Raw genomic sequence first — 20,058 nt, forward strand, 5'->3', positions numbered from 1 at the left:
GTAAATAAATCCCACTGTATGTGTGCCCACACGTGGTATTTTGTGGAAGAGCCACACTGAAGGGTCCAAAGAGCTGCATGTGACTTGCGAGCCATGGTTTGCCGACCACGGCTCTATCTAAATGCGAATCCATCCACACTATCTCCAAAAGGGGAGGCAGAACAAGTGCCTTTTAGACTGTGTATGTGTAATTGCTGTAGTGTGACGTTCTCCTTGTTCATTCCAGCCTGGCCCGTGTGTGGTCCTAGGGCTCTGGAGTTCTCTCTTGAAGGTCTCCTTTTCTAACCAACCCTGGAATCCTTTCTTGTTCAACGGTGCTGTGACATGTTTTGTGTGTGTGTATGTGTGTGTGTGTTTTCTCTTTCCATGATATGATTCTGGCTGAGGATTCAGATGCAGTTCTTATAGCATTCCTTTGCCTTCTGTACACAAAGACAGAACACAGAATTTTTATTTTATCAAAAAAAAAAAACCAATTCCAAAATGGCAGAAGTATCTATGTATCTATGGGGTAGACAAAGGTAGGTTTATAGTTGTGAGTACGCAAAACAGTTTATTCTTGTATTATTATTTATTAATTATTGTATTATTTTCCATATGGACAGCTGTAAACCTATTTTTGCCAACCCCTTATATATCTTAACATAGCAAAGGAATAAAAGAGGTTGGCTATGCAGTACATTTTCCTAAAAACTTCAGCCAAAGGGTAGAAGGAATTATAAAATTGATTTCTAAAAATTAAGAAATCCATGGAGTAGGATTTCTTAATTAAAACAGAACCTTGAATATAGAAAACAAAATCTTATTTCTTACCGACACAGAGTAGAATATAACATTCTCTTGTAGTTAAAATAAAGGACTGACGTGATGACTGAGGATGTCTTGTAGATTTCAGTACCATCATAACTAAGACCTACAAGTACCACATTCTGTGTTGCCTAAGAAAACCCAGATTGTCATTGTCCTGTCTGCTCCATTTCTTTTGACTTGTGTAATCTGTGTACCTGTGTGTATAATTATCTGTCCCTCCTTTCCAGCTGGTAGTTTCAGTAATGTCTGCAAATAGGTTTCTCTGTGACTGCGTGGCACTGAGCAATATGTCCCACATCTAATATTGTGCTCTTCCTTAGAAGAAAACTAATAATGCTAACTGTAAAGTTAACTATAGCACAGTAAACCATCCAATTTTATGGTTCTAAGTTTTTATTCTTGGCAGTAGAGGTAGGCTTGGTAGTTAATTTTACATCAGGCTGCAACCCAACAGTTTGTATCTGACAGCTTTAAACAGAGAAAATGAATATTTTTAAAACAGCCCGGCAACTATTGCTATGAATCACGTAATTGGGGACTGCCAGTGGATAGTGAGTAAAATCTACTCTGTTCTGTAATTCTGTTGCAACTATCTGCTCCTGCCGTGGAAAGAAGAGTGGACATTAAATCAAGACCACATTTTCTTTAGCTCCGAGGCTGCCTGTGCGAACTATTCCTCACTTGAGGATACACTGAAGCAGGGGGAAGTTCTTGCACTAAGCTTTTCTCCGTCTTCCTAAAGTGCCAGGTAGCCCAGGATGGCGAAGCAGGAGGAGGCAGAGAAGACCCGAGTTTGACTTCCTGTCTTGGGCATAATAATAGAACCTACCTCAGGGTATTGTTGGGACCGAGTGAGAAATGCCTGCGAATCTCTCAGTACAGCGTTGGTGGAGACCACTCTATACATGTTATTTATAACCATTGTTATCATCAGCTGTGTCCTTGAGCAATTGACTAAGTCTCAGTGTCTTCATCTGTAAGATTTAGAACATATGAATTCTTGTTTTATCATCGTTAGGTTGTAAGTACAAAGAGCCTACACTGAGTGTGGGTACAGAGCCAGCCTTCACTATCAGTCCATTTTCTCTCCTCAAGAGTTCCAAAGACTGTAGCTTTTAAATCTTTTAAACTATACATTCTAGTTTTTTAATCAGAGTTCATTTAAATATAGCTAATTATTTGACCAAGGCTAGAGAAGTAAATAAAGTTACAGGTATTTGAAAATGAAAGGCAAATTGAAAAACCCCAATTATTAGTTTATGTAGATTATTTATAAAATTGTTTTTATCCATCTATTTATTTCTATGCTAATTTATGTGTATAGCTAACTATGCCATAAACTTTATTCTATATTTGAAATTATAATACTAAGCCCCAACTCATCTTTGCTGTCCATAATGATGGCACCAAAAAGATCTTTCACGTATATCATGATCAAGCATATGTGTTAGTGAAAACAGGTTGGAGTTGTAACAGATCACTCAAATCTCAGTGGCTTAAAACAAGACTACGCCAGTGAGATCCAGTAGCAGATCTCTGCCCTTCAGTCATTCAGAGACCCAGGATGGATAATGAACCACCAGCCTTAGCTGGTAGCTCAGTGGTTAGATTGTTGGGCCATGCACGGAAAGGTTGAATGTTCCTTTCCTGGTCAAGGGCATGTACTTGGGTTGCAAGTTCAATCCCCGGCCCCAGTTGGGGAACATGTATGAGGTAACCAATTGATATGTCTCCCTCACACAGATGTTTCTCTCTCTCTCTCTTCCTCTCCCTCCCTTACTTTCACTCTCTAAAAAAAAAATTAATGGAAAAATATATCCTTGGGTGAGGATTAATCAAACAAAAAATGAAACAACACCACTATCTCATGACACTGCCATTTTATAATGTGTTTATATGATAAAAACAGCAAGTGGAGAGATCTGTAGGGTCTCATGCCAGCAATTAAATATTTCTGCCGGGAACAGGCATCCAGCACTTCCACTCATAAAACTGACCGGAATTAGCATTAGGCCCTGCCCAGTCACAAGTGTGCCTGGAGGCACAGTCTGCCGTGTGCAGGGGGAAGACCTGAATATTAGCACTGATAATGTCCACCGTGGCATGTTTTTGTCCTAAATTGAATGAGATCAAGACATCTTTTGAATTAAGATCCTTTCTTGTTTGTACATTCTCAGATGATACTCAGCCATGATCTGCCTCTAATGTTAACCCTTGAACACTTGGTACCGGTATTTCTTTCTTTCCCAGGTCAGCTGTGGTGGTGTTTTAATCACAGACAGCCCCTCATTTTGCATTTTGGACCTGTCTAAGATGATCCCATACTTAACTTAAAGATCAATCTAGAAGCAGACTGCAAAAGACAAAGACTACTTTCTTCTAAATGCATAAATGAAGTTTGGCTTGAAGTGACTGTGAATTACAGTTGTCTAGCAACTATGAGAGATGTCATCCAGAAGATGAGAAGGGAATAACGAAGCAAGCTGTTGCCTTTCTTTACGGAGGACACTCAGGGACACCCAAGGTATGCACATGTCCATCCAACACACACATTCCTAAACTAATTCCAAGTTCCTGAAGGTAGTTTGGTGTTGACTTCAGTTTCTGTGAGTCATCTCTATGCTTATCAGTGGGAAGAAAATAATTCTGCAGGGAACTCTGACATAATTGTCTTTCAATAATTTATATATTGATTGGGAGAATTAGTTACTAACATATTTTCCAAGTTCCTTTCACCATTTTTATCTGTGAATATATAAATATGTAGAGGCATACAAATGACCAGGTATACATTGTTAGTTGTGTAGAAGTCAACACTGAACCGAATTTTTATGCTACTGAGCCAGTGCTAGGAAAGAGTCAAAAATTTTAGTTCAAGAAGTGAAAACCCTCCTCTTCACTCTGCAGAGCAAGGATAATAATTCCTAAGAGGCCTTTTGCTGATAAGACATTTCCAAAGTATTAATAAGGAGCAGGCCTGTCCAAATAAGTTCTTTGATTTTCAGATTTATTGGAAACAGCACAAACAATCTCGATATAAACAACTTTCTGTTCCTTTCCCAACAGGATTCTTAGATTGCTGACTTGGCAAAGCACAATCATTTGCATTCCTTTCAGATCATTATTTATATAACTCAGTGCTAGCTTTCCAACATTTCTTGCCTAATGGCTCTTAAAATCAACAATCTGAGCCCTTTGGGGAGATAGTGTCAGTGTTAGGTGTTAAGGGGTGAAGCTTTGATGGAGACCATTTCCTACTCCTCTGTTTGCAGTGCAGGAACAGAGGGGATGAAATGGTCACAACTAGGATGGAAATCAGAAATTTTACTAATATGGGCTCTAGATATTCATTCAGTGGAGAAAGGTGGCAAAGAAATCAACTAAGAAGAAATGCTCTCTTTCTAAGCTTGCTTGGATTTTCATTTTACTTTGAAATACTCGATTATGTCAAAAGTAATATATTCTTGTTATTAAAAATTAAATGCTGCACAAATATTTACAGCAAGGCGACATTCCCCCTATTATCTCACCACCCTCCAGAAGTAACAGTTTGTGTATGTTCTTCAAGTTTATTTAAAACATTTTATGGGATTCTCCTTCCCCCTTCTCTTCCTTCTTATGCTTTCTCCCATTTCCTTCCTGTCTTCCTCTTCCTCCTCTGTATCTTTTTCCTCCCCTTCCTTCTTGTCTTTTTTTTTTTTTTAACATTTTTATTTATTTATTTTTATATATTTTATTGATTTTTTACAGAGAGGAAGGGAGAGAGATAGAGAGTTAGAAACTTCGATGAGAGAGAGACATCGATCAGCTGCCTCCAGCACATCTCCCACTGGGGATGCGCCCGCAACCCAGGTACATGCCCTTGACCGGAATCGAACCTGGGACCCCTCGGTCCGCAGGCTGACGCTCTATCCACTGAGCGAAACCGGTTTCGGCCCTTCTTGTCTTCTTATTCCTCTTCCCTGTCTCCCTCATTCTCATCCCCGTACACCTCTTCGGATTCTGTTCTCTAAATTAGTACATGTGATATTGCTGGGTCAAAGGTTCTGACCTTTTAAACTTTTAGTAGATTTCCAGTAAATATTTTGTCAATCAATATATTATTAGTTTCTATGCCAAATAAAGTGTTTATTAAGCTACACCTCTCCAGACACTTTTCAATACGGCTAGCATCCATCATTAATCTTTGGTAATCCTGTGTTTTATTGTTGTTGTTTTTTTAAATTAAATCTTTATTGTTCAGATTATTACAGTTGTTCCTCTTTTTTCCCCCCCACCATAGCTCTCCTCCACCCAGTTCCCACCTCACCCTCTGCCCTTACCCCTCCCACTGTCCTCATCCATAGGTGTACGATTTTTGTCCAGTCTCTTCCAGCACCCCCACACCCCTTTCCCCCCAAGAATTGTCAGTCCACTCCCTTTCCATGCCCCTGGTTCTATTATATTCACCAGTTTACTTTGTTCATCAGATTTTTTATTCACTTGATTTTTAAATTCACTTGTTGATAGATATGTATTTGCTGTTCATAATTTTTATCTTCACCTTTTTCTTCTTCCTCTTCTTAAAGGATACCTTTCAGCATTTCATATAATGCTGTTTTGGTGGTGATGAACTCCTTTAGCTTTTTCTTATCTGTGAAGCTCTTTATCTGACCTTCTATTCTGAATGATAGCTTTGCTGGATAAAGTAATCTTTTTTTTGTCATAAATGACATTTTATTGTTTCTATAGCTGAGTAATATTCCATGGTATATATGTAGCACATCTTTATATAGTCATCTACTGATGGACATCTAGGTTACTTTCATATCTTGTATTTTTTTTAAATTAAATCTTTATTGTTCAGATTATTACAGTTGTTCCTCTTTTTTTCCCCCATATGCATCCTCCAAACCCCTTTTCCCCCCAAGAATAGTCAGTCCACTCCCTTTCTATGCCCCGGATTCTATTATAATCACTAGTTTATTCTGTTCATCAGATTATTTATTCACTTGATTTTTAGATTCACTTCTTGATAGATATGTATTTGTTGTTCATAATTTGTATCTTTACCTTTTTCTTCTTCTTCCTCTTCTTAAAGGATACCTTTCAGCATTTCATATAATATTGGTTTGGTGGTGATGAACTCCTTTAGCTTTTCCTTATCTGTGAAGCTCTTTATCTGACCTTCAATTCTGAATGATAGCTTTGCTGGATAAAGTAATCTTGGTTGTAGGTTCTTGGCATTCATCACGTTGTATATTTCTTGCCACTCCCTTCTGGCCTGAATAGTTTCTGTTGAGAAATCAGCTGACAATCGTATGGGTACTGCCTTGTAGGTAACTGTTTTACCCTTGCTGCTTTTAAGATTCTCTCTTTGTATTTTGCCCTTGGCATTTTAATTATGATGTGTCTTGGTGTGGTCCTCTTTGGATTCCTTTTATTGGGGGTTCTCTGTGCATCCTGGACTTGTAAGTCTATTTCTTTCACCAGGTAGGGGAAGTTTTCTGTCATTATTTCTTCAAATAGGTTTTCAATATCTTGCTCTCTCTCATCTTCTGGCACCCCTATAATTCGGATGTTGGTACTCTTGAAGTTGTCCCAGAGGCTCCTTACACTATCTTCATATTTTTGGATTCTTTTTTCTTTTTGCTTTTCTGGTTGGGTATTTTTTGCTTCTTCGTGTTTCAAATCTTTGACTTGATTCTTGAGATCCTCTTGTCTGCTGTTGGATCTCTGTATATTATTCTTTATTTCAGTCAGTGTATGCTGAATTTCTAGTTGGTCTTTTTTCATATCTTCCAGGGTCTCACTAAATTTATCGGCGGTTTCTAGAAAATTCTTGAGTAACCTTATAAACGTGGTTTTAAACTCTATATCCAGTCGTTTACTTTCCTCCATTTCTGTCGTTTGTGATCTGTTTCTTTGTCTCCGCATTTTTTATGCTTCCCTGTGTTGGTAGAGTGGCTTTGTGTGCTAGGTCTTCTATAGGGCCCAGTGGCTCAGCCTTCCCAATTACCTGAGGTGGACACTCTTCGTGCACCCCCTTGTGGGCTTTGTGCACAGTCTTGTTGTAGTTATGCCTTGATTGTTGTAGGTATCACTGGGAGGAATTGACCTCCAGGCCAATTGGCTGTGAGAATCAGCTGTGTCTGCAGTGGGAGAACTTCTGTGCTGGAGACACCCTTCTGGGGCAAGACTTGCTTCATTGGGGCTTTGGTGCTCACTGAGACTTCCCCCTGAGTGTGTCCCTTATGGATCTGAGGAGTTATAATCTGGATGGTCCCAGTCTGACCACTGGGTACACTGGCTCTTGCATCTCTAAGGAGGTGCTAATTTAGCCTCTGCCTGAGGCTACCCAGCAGGAACTACGAAGAGATCTGCAGATTCCCCTCCTTGTTTGGGGTTTGGAGGTGCCCAGATGAGGCCCAGCTATGAAGCAGTGCAAGCTGCTAGGGGCCTTGGGCCTTCTCTTGGAAGTTCTGGGTCTGTCTGGCCCAGCTGCAGTTTTTTAGGTAATTTTCAGATTGCAAAAGGCCAGGGCATTCATATGCAAAAGCCTCTGCCACAGCTTGGGTGGGGCAGGGTCTCAGGGAATCAACAGGGTGGAGCAAACAGCTATGGCTGATCCTCAGCTATGCCCTAAGAGGCCCCGCATCTCAGTGTCCCGGTAATCGCTGCAAGCACTTCTGAGAGAAAGCCGCCCTCAAACTCTGAGTTCTGCCCACTGCCAGACAGTCCAGTTTCTCTCCGTATGAGTCTGGGTCCCCAGAGACTTCCCGGAACTGGAGTTCAGAGTAGTTGGGGGCTTGTGACTCCCTCCTGATTCAAAAAGACAGCCACGTCCTCAGTTGCCAGCCCTTGCCGCGGGCGCCTCCGTACCTCTCCACTTTACTTCTGCAGCTCCTCTGAGTCTCAGTGTGCTTTTCTCTTTTCTTCTTTTGTAGAATTTCCACTCAGCCAGCCTTCCTGTAGTTCTGGATGATGTCCGTTTTGTCTTTTAGTTGTATTTTTGAATTTGTTGTGGGGGGCAGCAATTTCTGGTGTTTACCTATGCCACCATCTTGGTTTCCGGTAATCCTGTTTTAATTTAAATTTATAATTGTTCGGTTTAGCTTCTTTTCATAAGTTTATTGCCCCATAGTATTTCTTCTATGGGTTGCCTGTATATGTACATTTCCCCCCATATTGTGTTATTTGATTTTTAAAATACTGATTTTAATATATATGTTAATATGTATTAGACATATTAGACTTTTGTCTTTTCTGTGTATTGTCTATACTTTCCCCTGATTGCTTCCTTTTTCTTAATTTTCTTTATGCTATTTTTTTGCCTTGCAGAACTTTCAAATTTTTATGGGAACCTATCTATCCATAATTTATTTTATTGCTTCTAGGTTTCATATCATGCTTAGTTAGAAATGCCTCCTGCATTTTAAGTTTATAAAAATATTTACCACTGTTTGTTTAATTTTGTTATAAACTTATTTTTATGTCTTCGTACATAACTTCTTAATTCCTATGGAATTTATTTTGTAACAAGATAGAAAGCATGGATTTAATTTAATTATTTTTCCAAATATCTATCCTTTTCCAAAAAGGCTGGTTCATTTTATAACCTACTTCTTTCAATAGTTCATTTTCCCCTCCACTGGTTTGGAATACCATCTTTATCAAATGGCACATTTCTATGCAGTTGGGTAAATTTTGTTGCATTAATTCTGTCTATTTCTGTGCTCATACTGGGATATTTCATTATTGTAGCTTTAATCTATTTGAATATTTAAAAGACCTTTCACTTTCCCTTGCTCCAATTAAGGACCCAACTTTCAAAGTAGAGTGGGGATATTGATTTTTATGACATTGAATTTATACATTAATTTAATGAAAAACATACTTTTATACTATCGAGTCTTCTCATCCAAAAATGAAATGAAACTAGTTTTTCAAGTCTTCTTTTATGTCCTTCAGGAAAGTTTTATATTCTTTCTTATAGCAACTATATACTTCTGGTTAAGGTTTCCCCAGGGTGTTTTGTACTTTTTGTTCCAATTATCGATATATTTTTCTACTTTTATAATAACATAGAAAGATACTGATTTTTGTATATTAATTTTGCATCCAGCTGAATACTTCATTTTCTTCTAGTACTTTTTCAGTTGCTTACCTTTGGTTTTCAATAGAGATAGTCGTATGTCTGTAAAAGGAATAACATTGCCTTCTTTATTTTTTTTTTTATACTTCTAAAATTATGAGGTGCTCTGCTTTCATCCTTCCAGAGTAAGGTGAAGCTACACTGTTACTACTAGGCATCTTCTCACCCTGCTTCTTACTTTGATACTTATGCTTCCAATGTGTCAACATTTGGCGTTATGTTGGCCATTGTATTATGTGTGCTATTATATCAATGAAATAACTATAAATTTTTATTTTATTGAAGTTAAAAAAAATTCAGAATCAAATATTTTTAAACAAAATTTCATAAGAAATTAAATTTTAGCAAATGCATTTTGCTATCTATTTAGAGGACTATATGGTGAATGTTATTAATAGAATTCTTTTTTTTAAATCCTGGTTTAAAGATTCATTAGCTTAAAGTTATATAAATCTTTTCTTGTAATTTCCTTAATTTATGCCATAATTGTATTTTCCCTCATTCTCATTCTTTTTTTAAAATATATCTTATTCACATATGTAATATCTTAATCAATAAAAAATTGAACCCAGGACCCTTCAGTCTGCAGGCCGATGCTCTATCCACTGAGCCAAACAGGTTAGGACTCATTATCATTCTTAATTTGGTGTATATTGAATTATTTTATTTTAAAATACGTAAGTATGAAATTACTTACTTTATTATTTAGAAATTACCTGTGGGATTATTGATTCTATTGCATTTTGTTTTCTTATTCATTAATTCTGTTTTTATTATTATTATTTCATTCTATCTTCTTTAGATTGATTTTTGGTTTACTTTCACTTGGTTAATTAGTGTATTTTTATTATTTCATATTTAGTAACATTGAGGCTTTAGATTGTAAATATTCTTCAATTTTTTTTTCTGTTTTTGTTGGGACATTTTGGAATTTTTACATTAATCACTTATTGTAGTATCATAATTAATACCTATTTAGCTTTTCTTTCAGGAAATATACTATTATAACTCTTACATTATTTTGGATCAGTATGTACCACCAATTCTTTCATAGTGGATCTTCTTCTCTTGTGAGTTCTTTGTTTTGATTCATCTTTCAATTGAGTCTATTAAAAATTCATTTATATTTATTTTTCAAGAAGAGCTTTTAGTATTTTTATTCCTGAAGTTTTGCAAAATCAGACATTTCCTCCTGCTCTATGAATGGCAGCCTGGCTGGATCTCATCTCTTTCCCCTCAACTCGGAAGATGGAGTTCCTTTGTCTTTTGGGGGCTTCAGTGTTGCTGAGGTGAAGCCTGAGGTTATTTTGATCATTTTTTTTAAATACTTGTAGGAGGTCTGATTTATCTCCTAAAATACTCAAAAGAGTCTCTTTGTTTTTGAAAGTCAATAATATCATTAGAAATATTCTTTTTAAATTGTTTTCTCATGGAGCACACTGAGCCCTTTTCACGTGAGCATATAGGTGTTCTTTTAGAAAAGGAATATTTTTGTTGATGAATAATTTTTACATTCTATTCTCTTCTTCGTGTTCTGACTGCCTCTTAAATGTATTATCTTCACTTCTATGTTATTTTCTTGAGTTTCCCCTCCATGTTACAACTATGTTTCACCAGTGTTGGTTCATTATATTACTGGTTCCAATTTGGTTTTTATTTCTATAATAGAATTTCCCCCTTAACTTTGCTCGCTTCCTTAAATCTTTCTCAACTGAAATAAAATCTCAGCTTTGTTTTCTTGTGTTTATTCTCTTACATCTAATTCTCTAAGATTTTTTGTTCTAAAATTTTCTTCTATTTCCCGGAGTGAATGCCATTTCTTTTATTTTGTCATTTGTTGGGTATATTGCTATTCTTTTTTTTTTTAAATATTGTCAACTATATTAGACTTGCTGCATGCATTTCATTAAATTTTTTCAAATCCCTAAGGAATAAAATTTAAACTATATTTAAACTCTACCGGAGCACATGATAAAAAAGAGAAATGCTTCTCTGATTATTTATAAAATTAGCAAATTATGGACCCCACACTCAATGGACTGCAGCTGGGAACACAAACTAAACTAGCCAGATGCTGGAATGGACTGTGCTTTAATATGGAGTGGAGACTGGGCAATGGCCTTAATCCTAGGCCTGCTGAAGATAAGATTAGACTTTTTCATGGCAGGATGGAGGGAGGTGGGACCTTGGAAGGGAATCCCCTTAATTTTACAGAAGTCATTAAGCTTTCCACGATACTTCATCCTTTCATGGGGGCCTCAGGAAATTCTTTTCCCTGCAGCATTCCAAGATTCCACCAGGAACAGGTTGGGATGCATAGGGCATCCCGCCATTAACAATGGCTTGCCTTTCTTTAAGTTAGAAAATTGGCATGGCATGACTGGGTTCTCTGCTTAAAGGTAAAGTCAAAGTGTTGGTTTAAATGAGTCCTTTGTTAACTGGAGACTCTGGAAAAATCTGTTTCTAAACTCACTTTTGTTGGGAAAATTCAGATCCTTGCAGTTGTAGGACTGAGGTCACCTTTGCCTTACCAGCTATCAGCTGGGAACTGCTCTTAGCCCCTACAGACCACCCACATTCCTTACCATGTAAATCCTTCTGTCTTCAAAGCCAGTGTGGTAGGTAGAATAATGTTCTCGCCTACCCACCCCCAAAGATGTCCATGTCCTAATCCTCAAAACCTGTGAATATGTTACTTTATATGGTGAAAGGGATTTTGCAGATTAAGTTAAGGATTTTGAGATGGGAGATTATTGTGGATCATCTGGTTGGGCCCGATGTAATTCCAAAAGTCCTACTAGGGGAGAAGGCAATGAGAAGACACACTCAGAGGTTGAAGTGTAGCAGCCAGAAGCCCGGGAATGCTGTAAACTGGAAGAGCAAGGTACAAATTCTGCAATGAAGCCTCCAGAAGGAAGGAAGTGGCCCTGCTGATACCTTAATTTCAGTTATTTAAGACTCATTTTGGATTTCTGACCTCTAGAACTGTAAGAGAATAAATTCGAATTGCTTTACGCCACTAAATTGTCATGATTTGTTAAAGCAGCAATAAGAAATTAATATAGCCAGCAAAGGGGAATTTCTTCCCCCATTAAATCTCACTCACACTTTGAAACTCTCTAATCTCCTCCTTTGAGACCAATGGGAGAAAACTGTGTGTTTAAAGAGTTGTTGTTTTTTATTATTATTAAGTCCAGTTCACCATAATCTCCCTAATTTAAGGCCAACTGATTTGGGACCTTAATTACATCTGCAAAATTCCTTTATAGCAGTACCTATATTATGTGATTAAATAACTGGGATAAGATATATGTACAGGAAATGCCAGGAATCTTGGCTATTTTAGAGCTCTGCCTACCACAGAGATTAAAAACATTAAAAATGTTTTGGAAGTCATTTAAACATTTAAAATAATTCAGACTTGAAATTTACTTAGTCTTACAGATATTAAAAATTCTATATTTTAGTTTTTTGGATGTACTTAGTTCACTGGATTTCTGAATTTACACCGCAAAATATTTTATCAATTATACAGCAATAAAATTCATAGTATTGCCCCCTCACCCCATACTTTCTTTTCTTGCTTTCTTGAAGTTTTCTGCTTGGTCACAAGGCCCACTGCTTTATAGTGCATGCATATACAAGGAAAGGTTTCCATGCTCCACTTTAATTTAGCCTAAGGACACACACAATGAATTTACTTTGGAGACCTCTCCCTGGAGTTTTCCTGAGTATACTTTCGCCCAGGGCAGAAATTATAATTCCTTAATGTTTTTCTACTCTAGTTAGTACATGAGGTTCTCAGAGTTCCTACAACCTGTAATCTCCACTTCCTTGTTTTATTTAACTTTCTAGTCAAGTACATATTGTATGGTTGATGTTTATTGAATGAATAAATAGTTTCTGGCTATTCCTTTTGTGGCTGTTGAGTGGTATGTTTTGGTCTATTCATGGTCATTTTTGACTCTCAGCTCTCTCAGGCAAGTAGAATATTATTTCTCTTTGCCTATCTCTATTACTTACCTAACCTCAGATATTTTTCTAATTATCATAAAGATTAAATTCCTTTTATGTTTGTGTTTCTTCATGAATGTTGTTTAATTTTTTTCTTATTTGTGTATTATTTTGTTTTGTTTTCTATTCAAATGAACTTTTGTGACTGGCAGAGTGTCCAATGAGAGGAAAATCACCTTCATTAGGTGTTTCATCATAGTTTATAAATAATGTTTAAGCTAGCATCTTATTAGGAAAAAGAAACGTTGTGCCTTGTGTAAAGTTAAAACCGAATTACATTTCTTTAAGAGACTCAATGTTTTCATAAATATCTTAATAATCACTGTATTGTATATATGTATTGTTTTCAAATTTCATTTTTCCTTCTAGACCAGTTTTCATTTTTCCTTCTAGAATAACGTAAGGTTTTTTGAATTGCCAAATGCTTTCCCTATAAACTTGAATATTTTATAGGAAAATTTCACAAAAAAGGTGACAAAAAATCAATTTAAAGAAAAAGAGACCTAGCCAATTTTGCTCAGTGATTAGAGTGTCAGCATGCAGACTGAAGGTTCAATTCTAGTCAAGGCCATGTACCTCAGTTGCAGGCTCAATCCCTGGCCCCAGTCAGGGCACATGCAGGAGGCAACCAGTTGATGTGTCTCACATTGATGTTTTTGTCTCTCTCCGTCCCTTCCACTCTCTCTAAAAATAAATGGAAAAAAAATATCCTCAGATGAGGATTAACAACAAGAAAAAAGGTGACATTATTTTATGAGCCCTTTCATGAAAACATGAAAATTAGTAACAGAAATGTCTGAAATGGAAGAATAGAGTGAGGAGATTTACTTGAGTTACATCCCTTTAACCATGCCACCAGACATCCTGCTTTGATGGCATACTTAAGTACATTTTCATTTCATGTAAAACCCAATCTTGCTAATTTGAAAAAAGAAAGTGTAAATTAGTAATTAATTTGCTTTCATCAAGTGTTTATTGGAACCTCATTATATCAGCATATATGCAGCAAATATTATAGTTTCTATATTCCTTAACATCCCAGTTAAGAAATCTTAACATCCTTTCAACTTTTACCAGTTATACTAATAGATAAAAGTTAGATTACAAACTTTAAATTTTCATTTTATGCAGTTGATAATTTTTAATAATAACTTGTATAACTGAATAAGAAATGTAAAACTGAATAAGAAAATATGGAGAGAAATAGCTAATTTATTATTGATAGTTAGCTGTTTAAGTATTATCACATTGTGGGACAATTTTCAGTGAGTTTATTTCAATGTACTGGTATGTATTGTATTAATCAACATTACCATAATAATGTTACACTAAAATACTTAAAAAAACCTTAATGACTTACAGCATGAAATTATTCTCATGCCCAGTGGTCTACATTTGACAGTTTCATCCAGTCTAGAGCATTTGGGAAACTCTTCTTCAGGTTGCTGGTTGAGGTTATATCTGCTTTGTGTGCTTTTCACTATTCTCAGACCAGTGTCTGCTCAGAGCACATTCTTATGGCAGAGAGCAGGAGCACAAGTGCTGTGCAAACTCATTTAAGACCTCCACCTTCATCATCCTCTAAGGTTCCAATGACCAAGCCCTGAATCCATGTGGCAGGGGAATACACCTTGCTCAGGGAGGGGTGGGGAAGGGTAGAGAGAGAGTGATTATTGAACAGTACTACAAACTATCTTGTGTGTCTTAGTCTTTATGATAAATGGAATATAAGATTGAGAAGATCCCTATTTGTGATATCATATGCACACACACTATACACTATCCCTTCTTGTTTTCATGGCATCCTGTAAGGTTCTTATTTAGAACCTGAGGTGAATTTTATTTAGGACCAAAGATGAACTTTTATGTGTTTAAACAGCTGTTTACTTCATTTTTTGGTTATTTATTTTCAAATATAGGTATATTTGGTGGCTCAATAGAGTCCAATCATTACTTTTTTCTCTTATTTTACCTCTAAGAATAAATGTATCTCTGGTAGAAGAGAAAAAATGGAAGAATGGATGCTGCACACAATTGCTGTACCAAGGCAGAGGCCACATCTGCCTCTATTAGCTGCTGTGTCTCAGCACCCAGCCCGGTATTTTGCTCTCAGCAGGCTCTCACTAAATATTCAAGTGGCTGATTACCAACTTGCAGAAGTGGGCTCCTGTATCCTACCTCTATCTCTGCCTTATTTTGTGTTAATACATACAGTCCCCAAGAATACAGTAATATTTTCTTTATTGTAAAATACACATAACATAAAATTTACCATATTAACCATTTTAAAGTATATAATTTGGTAGCATTGAGTACATTCATAGTGTTGTGCAGCTATCACCATTCTCTAGCTCCAATACTGTTTTGTCATCTCAAATGAGATGCTGTCCCCAATAAGCAATTACTCCTTATCCCTGTTTCACCAAAGCCCCTGGCATCCACCAGTCCATCTTCTCTCTCTATGAAAATGCCTACGCTGGACATTTCATATAAATGGAATCATATTAAGAGGTGGATTTCTGTGTCTATCTTCTTTTAGTTAATATTTTCAAAGTTCATCTGTGGTATGTAGCATGTGTCAGTATTTCACTCCTTTATGTAGCTGAATAATATTCCATTGAATGATTATACCACACTTTATTTATGCATTCATCGGATATGGAATTTAGGCAATTAATATTTCATGTACATGCTAAATGATTTTAGAAAACATAAGAGCTCTAGTAAATTAGTAAGTTCAGATGTTTTCCTCTAGAATATATCAGTGAAGAGGATCTCTTTTGCAAAACTTAGTTGGAAAGGAAAGAGGAGAAAACTAGAAGATTTTCCAGAAAAACTATTATGAAAACAGTATATTGTGAATTCCCACTGCCCAATTGTGCTGTGATAATGTGATTTTTTAAAAGTTCAGTCTAGATTACTATGGTCAGAGATCTTCGTCACTTGACAGCAATTTGGTAGAAAACCAGGAATCAGCAGCTGGTTGTTTTAATTGTGACTTTAATCTTGCATCTTTTCCTTATTTGCTATGACACATGCCTTAGTTTTCTTTTATAAAATAATAGCACCCAAATGGTACTTTCCCACTTCTTCCCATGCTTTCTGTGCCAATGTTACATGTGCTTTCCAACCTCCTCCGGCTCTCCAAAAATATTTATATCCTAGATCATGTGAAATTCTCATTTAAGATTTAAAAATACTTCCCTCCCTGAAGGTTTATTACCCAATTAGAATCTGAAAGGGGCTGCCTGACTATTTCATTATCCATAGAGTCCAAGAGGAGTCAAATGGAATTAACTTAAAAGCTTGGGAAAATAAGATATATGAGTGAAATGAAAGGAATTGGCATAATGTAACCTGGAGAAATAAAGACTGAAATCTTTAATACATGAAGGACTATTAAATAGAGGAAGATGAATGGTTTTTCCTCTGTCTTCCTTAAGAATAGAATAAGAGGAAAGGGATTAAAGCTATAGCAGGCAGGATTTAGATTAGAAATAAAAAGTTTTCTAACGCTAGGGAATGTAAGGCATTTCATTGATGTCCTTGCTAAACCCAAAAGAGATTTAAAGAAAGAAAGTGGAAGTGAAGAATTATGTTGTTAACATTGTTTATTAAGAGATGTTCCTGCCGAGGCTGGTTTGGCTCAGTGGGTAGAGCGTCGGCCTGCGGACTGAAAGGTCCCGGGTTCGATTCCGGTCAAGGGCATGTACCTGGGTTGCAGGCACTTCCCCAGTGGGGGATGTGCAGGAGGAAGCTGATCGATGTTTCTCTCTTATTGATGTTTCTAACTCTCTCTCTCCCTTCCTCTCTGTAAAAAATCAATAAAATATATTAAAAAAAAAAAAAGAGATGTTCCTAAATACCCTTCGTTGTGCCTATTTAGAGGAGGAAAGACACCTACCTGTTTAGGATAGTCTCAGCTCCTGAAGCAAATAGGGGATGCAACACTGTCATCTTTCTTCTCCATTCATGTGACTAGCATGATTCTTTGTAGGGCAGACCCACATAAAAAATGTAGCGAAATGAATAAGGCCCTTCTTCTTTTTTAATTTAAATTCTTTATTGTTTAAAGTCTCCTTTTTCCCTCATTAGCCACTCCCCGGCCACCCTCATCCCCCAGCACATGCTCTCACCCTCCCTCCCCCGCATCAGTGTCCACTGATTATGCCCATATGCGTGCATACAAGTCCTTTGGTTGATCTCTTCTTAAATATGAGAAAACCAAGGTAGTATAGTAACTGTCTGCCTTAATGTCTAGCAGGTACCTGCTATTAGGATCAAATTCACAGTTATTTAAGACAAAATGTAGATTTAAGCCAGTTAATTGATTTCTACCTGTTTTGTACCTAGAACACTGGATAAACAATCCAGGACTGGGCTTGAGCACATCTTCTTCCTGCTATGCCCTTGATGCCTGGACTGCTTTGGAACAACAATTTAGTTCTCTATGGCTAATTGGTTAACCAGTCAGTGGCCTGGTTCTAGTGACCAATGTATACCTAATACTGAGCAGTTTCTTTTCAAGTGAGTAAAAGTATTGTATTCAGTAACTATTCATTGAGTTCCTACAGCATATGAGGCATTATGCTAAGTCCTGGTGCTAGGCTGTGCCTAAGATTAAAAAAAAAAAAAGGGAAGAAATATGGAGGTAAACCATCCCTTCTTTTGAAGGCATCTGGTAATATTCAGGCTGAACGTCAGGGAGAAAGTAGACAGAACAAAATGACAACAGGAGCAGGTCACTGTTTCCTCTGAAGGTATCAGGGTGCAGCCTTTACACCCACATCTACTCCTTCTCTGGAGCCTTGCTCTCCCCTTTTCATCCAGCTGGGTGGACTGACCCGCTCTCCCACCCTGTCACTGTGCACTGCTCCTAGCATGCACTTGCCACCGCACCAGCTCCTACACAGACTTGTAGCCTACATTTTTATTTTCTTGGTTCTTCAGATGTCAGACATCTAGGGTCCTGTGGTAAGAGTAGTCGAAATGGCATGTGAAGGCCTGTTGTGGTAACGAAGGGTGGGCCAGGCACTGGGGGGACTCGGAGTTTCTCAGGCTAGAGCCTTGAGCCTAAAAATTTGAGGTGACAAGTCTAAAATCTTGTTTTAACTTGTATGTGTACAATGATAAGAATGAAAATCTACCATAAAATGAATAAGTCCTGGTGCTAGGCAGTGCCTAAGATAAAAAAAAAAAAGTGAAATAATGTGTAGGTAAACCATCCCTTCTTTTGAAGGCATCTGGTAATATTCAGGCTGAACATCAGGGAGAAAGTAGACAGAACAAAATGACAACAGGAGCAGGTCATGTTTCCAGCAAGAAACAGTGACAGCAGGCACTGAGAAATTAAGAGAAAAAAGTGTTAAAAATACTAGTTTCGATAAATACATAAATTGTCAATTATACGTAATCACCATGTAGCACAATAACAATTATTCACTATTAAATATGTCAGATTAACATTGTATATATTTAAGTTCAATCTACACCATTCATGTAGCGTAGTTTTCAAAATTCCTTGCTTTCGTAACATGGTTGACTGTTCAGAGCATATATAACAATAGAGAGGACGATACCCACCCATGAAGTATCCACTATATAATTGTACCATTTGGTTGCTGTTTTGAAATTAATAATACTGGTTAAAACAATTTTTTTATTGAACTGGAAAGATTATTTTAATGATATTTCTAAACTGTAACAATTGGCATATTGTAACACTTGCCTGAGCTGACTTTTCTAAAGGAAACACATTCATTTTCAGGGCTGGCTAGCCTTGGAATAATAATGGATTGTTCCTAATGTTAAGTTGAGAAGAAATTTAATCAGATTGTTTTAATTTGGGCAATTTCAGGATTTCTAGGTTTTCTTATTTCCCCAGCAAAAACTGAACAAAGATATTGGATTTTTCTGCTCATCAGATACTCCATTTAAACATAACTTTTTTGGAAACTGATATTTAACCCAAAAACAATCAAAGGAAGTCTCTTTCTTGGCCATCCCTCATCCTTGGTCATGCAGTATTTTTAACTTAAGTTGTATTTTGATTTTAAGATTGAAAAAATAATGTAGGCACTAAGGCAATCAAGTAAAACAAAACATGGGATTAAACATTTACCATTAAGGGAAGAAAAAGCAATTAGTGGCTTGATTATCAGATAGGCCTACGCTGACCCACTTGATGCAATTTCTTTAACCTTAGAGAGTCTGTTATGTGGGTTGAGCTCTGATTCTTTATCTATCATCCATTTGACTTTTTCCCCTTTTCCTTGAAGGAGTTATTCCAGATTCTTGGCAGCCTTAACTGAAGTGCAGTGGAATCAAAGACTTTTGTGTATTCAAGTTCTTAATTGTAAACACTGTAACAAGCATTGGCAAATTGGGATTTGGCAGAGTCCGTCTGATGTCATAGAAAATAATTTCCTTTGTTTCATTTAACAGTGGTTTCCAAGTTTTTCTCCAGTTAAGTCTGCCTTTTATCTCAAGCTCTAAGAGAGCCCTTCGCCAGATGTCGGAACCCAGACATAATCTTTGACTTCTAAGGACTTTACCCAGGTTGACCTGGATTACTCCCCTTCATGAATTGAATACAAACTTCTTAAATAACACTCCATTTCTCCAGGCCAATGTTCTGTCTTTTTCTTCCATTTATCTTGCCCTATCTGTCCTCAACCTTTGTCGTAGGCAGTCCTTTTTCTCCTTAGTTTTTTTTTAGTATAAAAGTGATTCTCAAACACTATCATCTCCTTAAAACATTTTCCAAAGCAGGTATTGATTCCCAACCTGATCTCATCCTCTATAAACAGACAAGTTACAGATGGATGAGTATGATGTCAATTAATGGCAAAACCTTAGACTATTAAATAAGTGGGTTGTTAGCATTTAGGAAAAAAGTCAGTGATAGATTATGAAGGTCTGCTTGAATTTTCTAAGAACAAATGCAGACTAACCTCTCCCTTAGCTAGTTACCCTGCATTGGGAGGTCAGAGGAACCTAATGGAGCATTTTGATTCCAGGCATTTGAAGTAGTTGCTCAAGATGACGTCATGGACAAGATGGAGAAAACAGAGCCGGGTGAAATGGCAATGTCTGGTTCA

The sequence above is a fragment of the Myotis davidii genome, unplaced genomic scaffold (assembly GCF_000327345.1).
Source record: "Myotis davidii unplaced genomic scaffold, ASM32734v1 scaffold130, whole genome shotgun sequence".
Lineage (NCBI taxonomy): Eukaryota > Metazoa > Chordata > Mammalia > Chiroptera > Vespertilionidae > Myotis > Myotis davidii.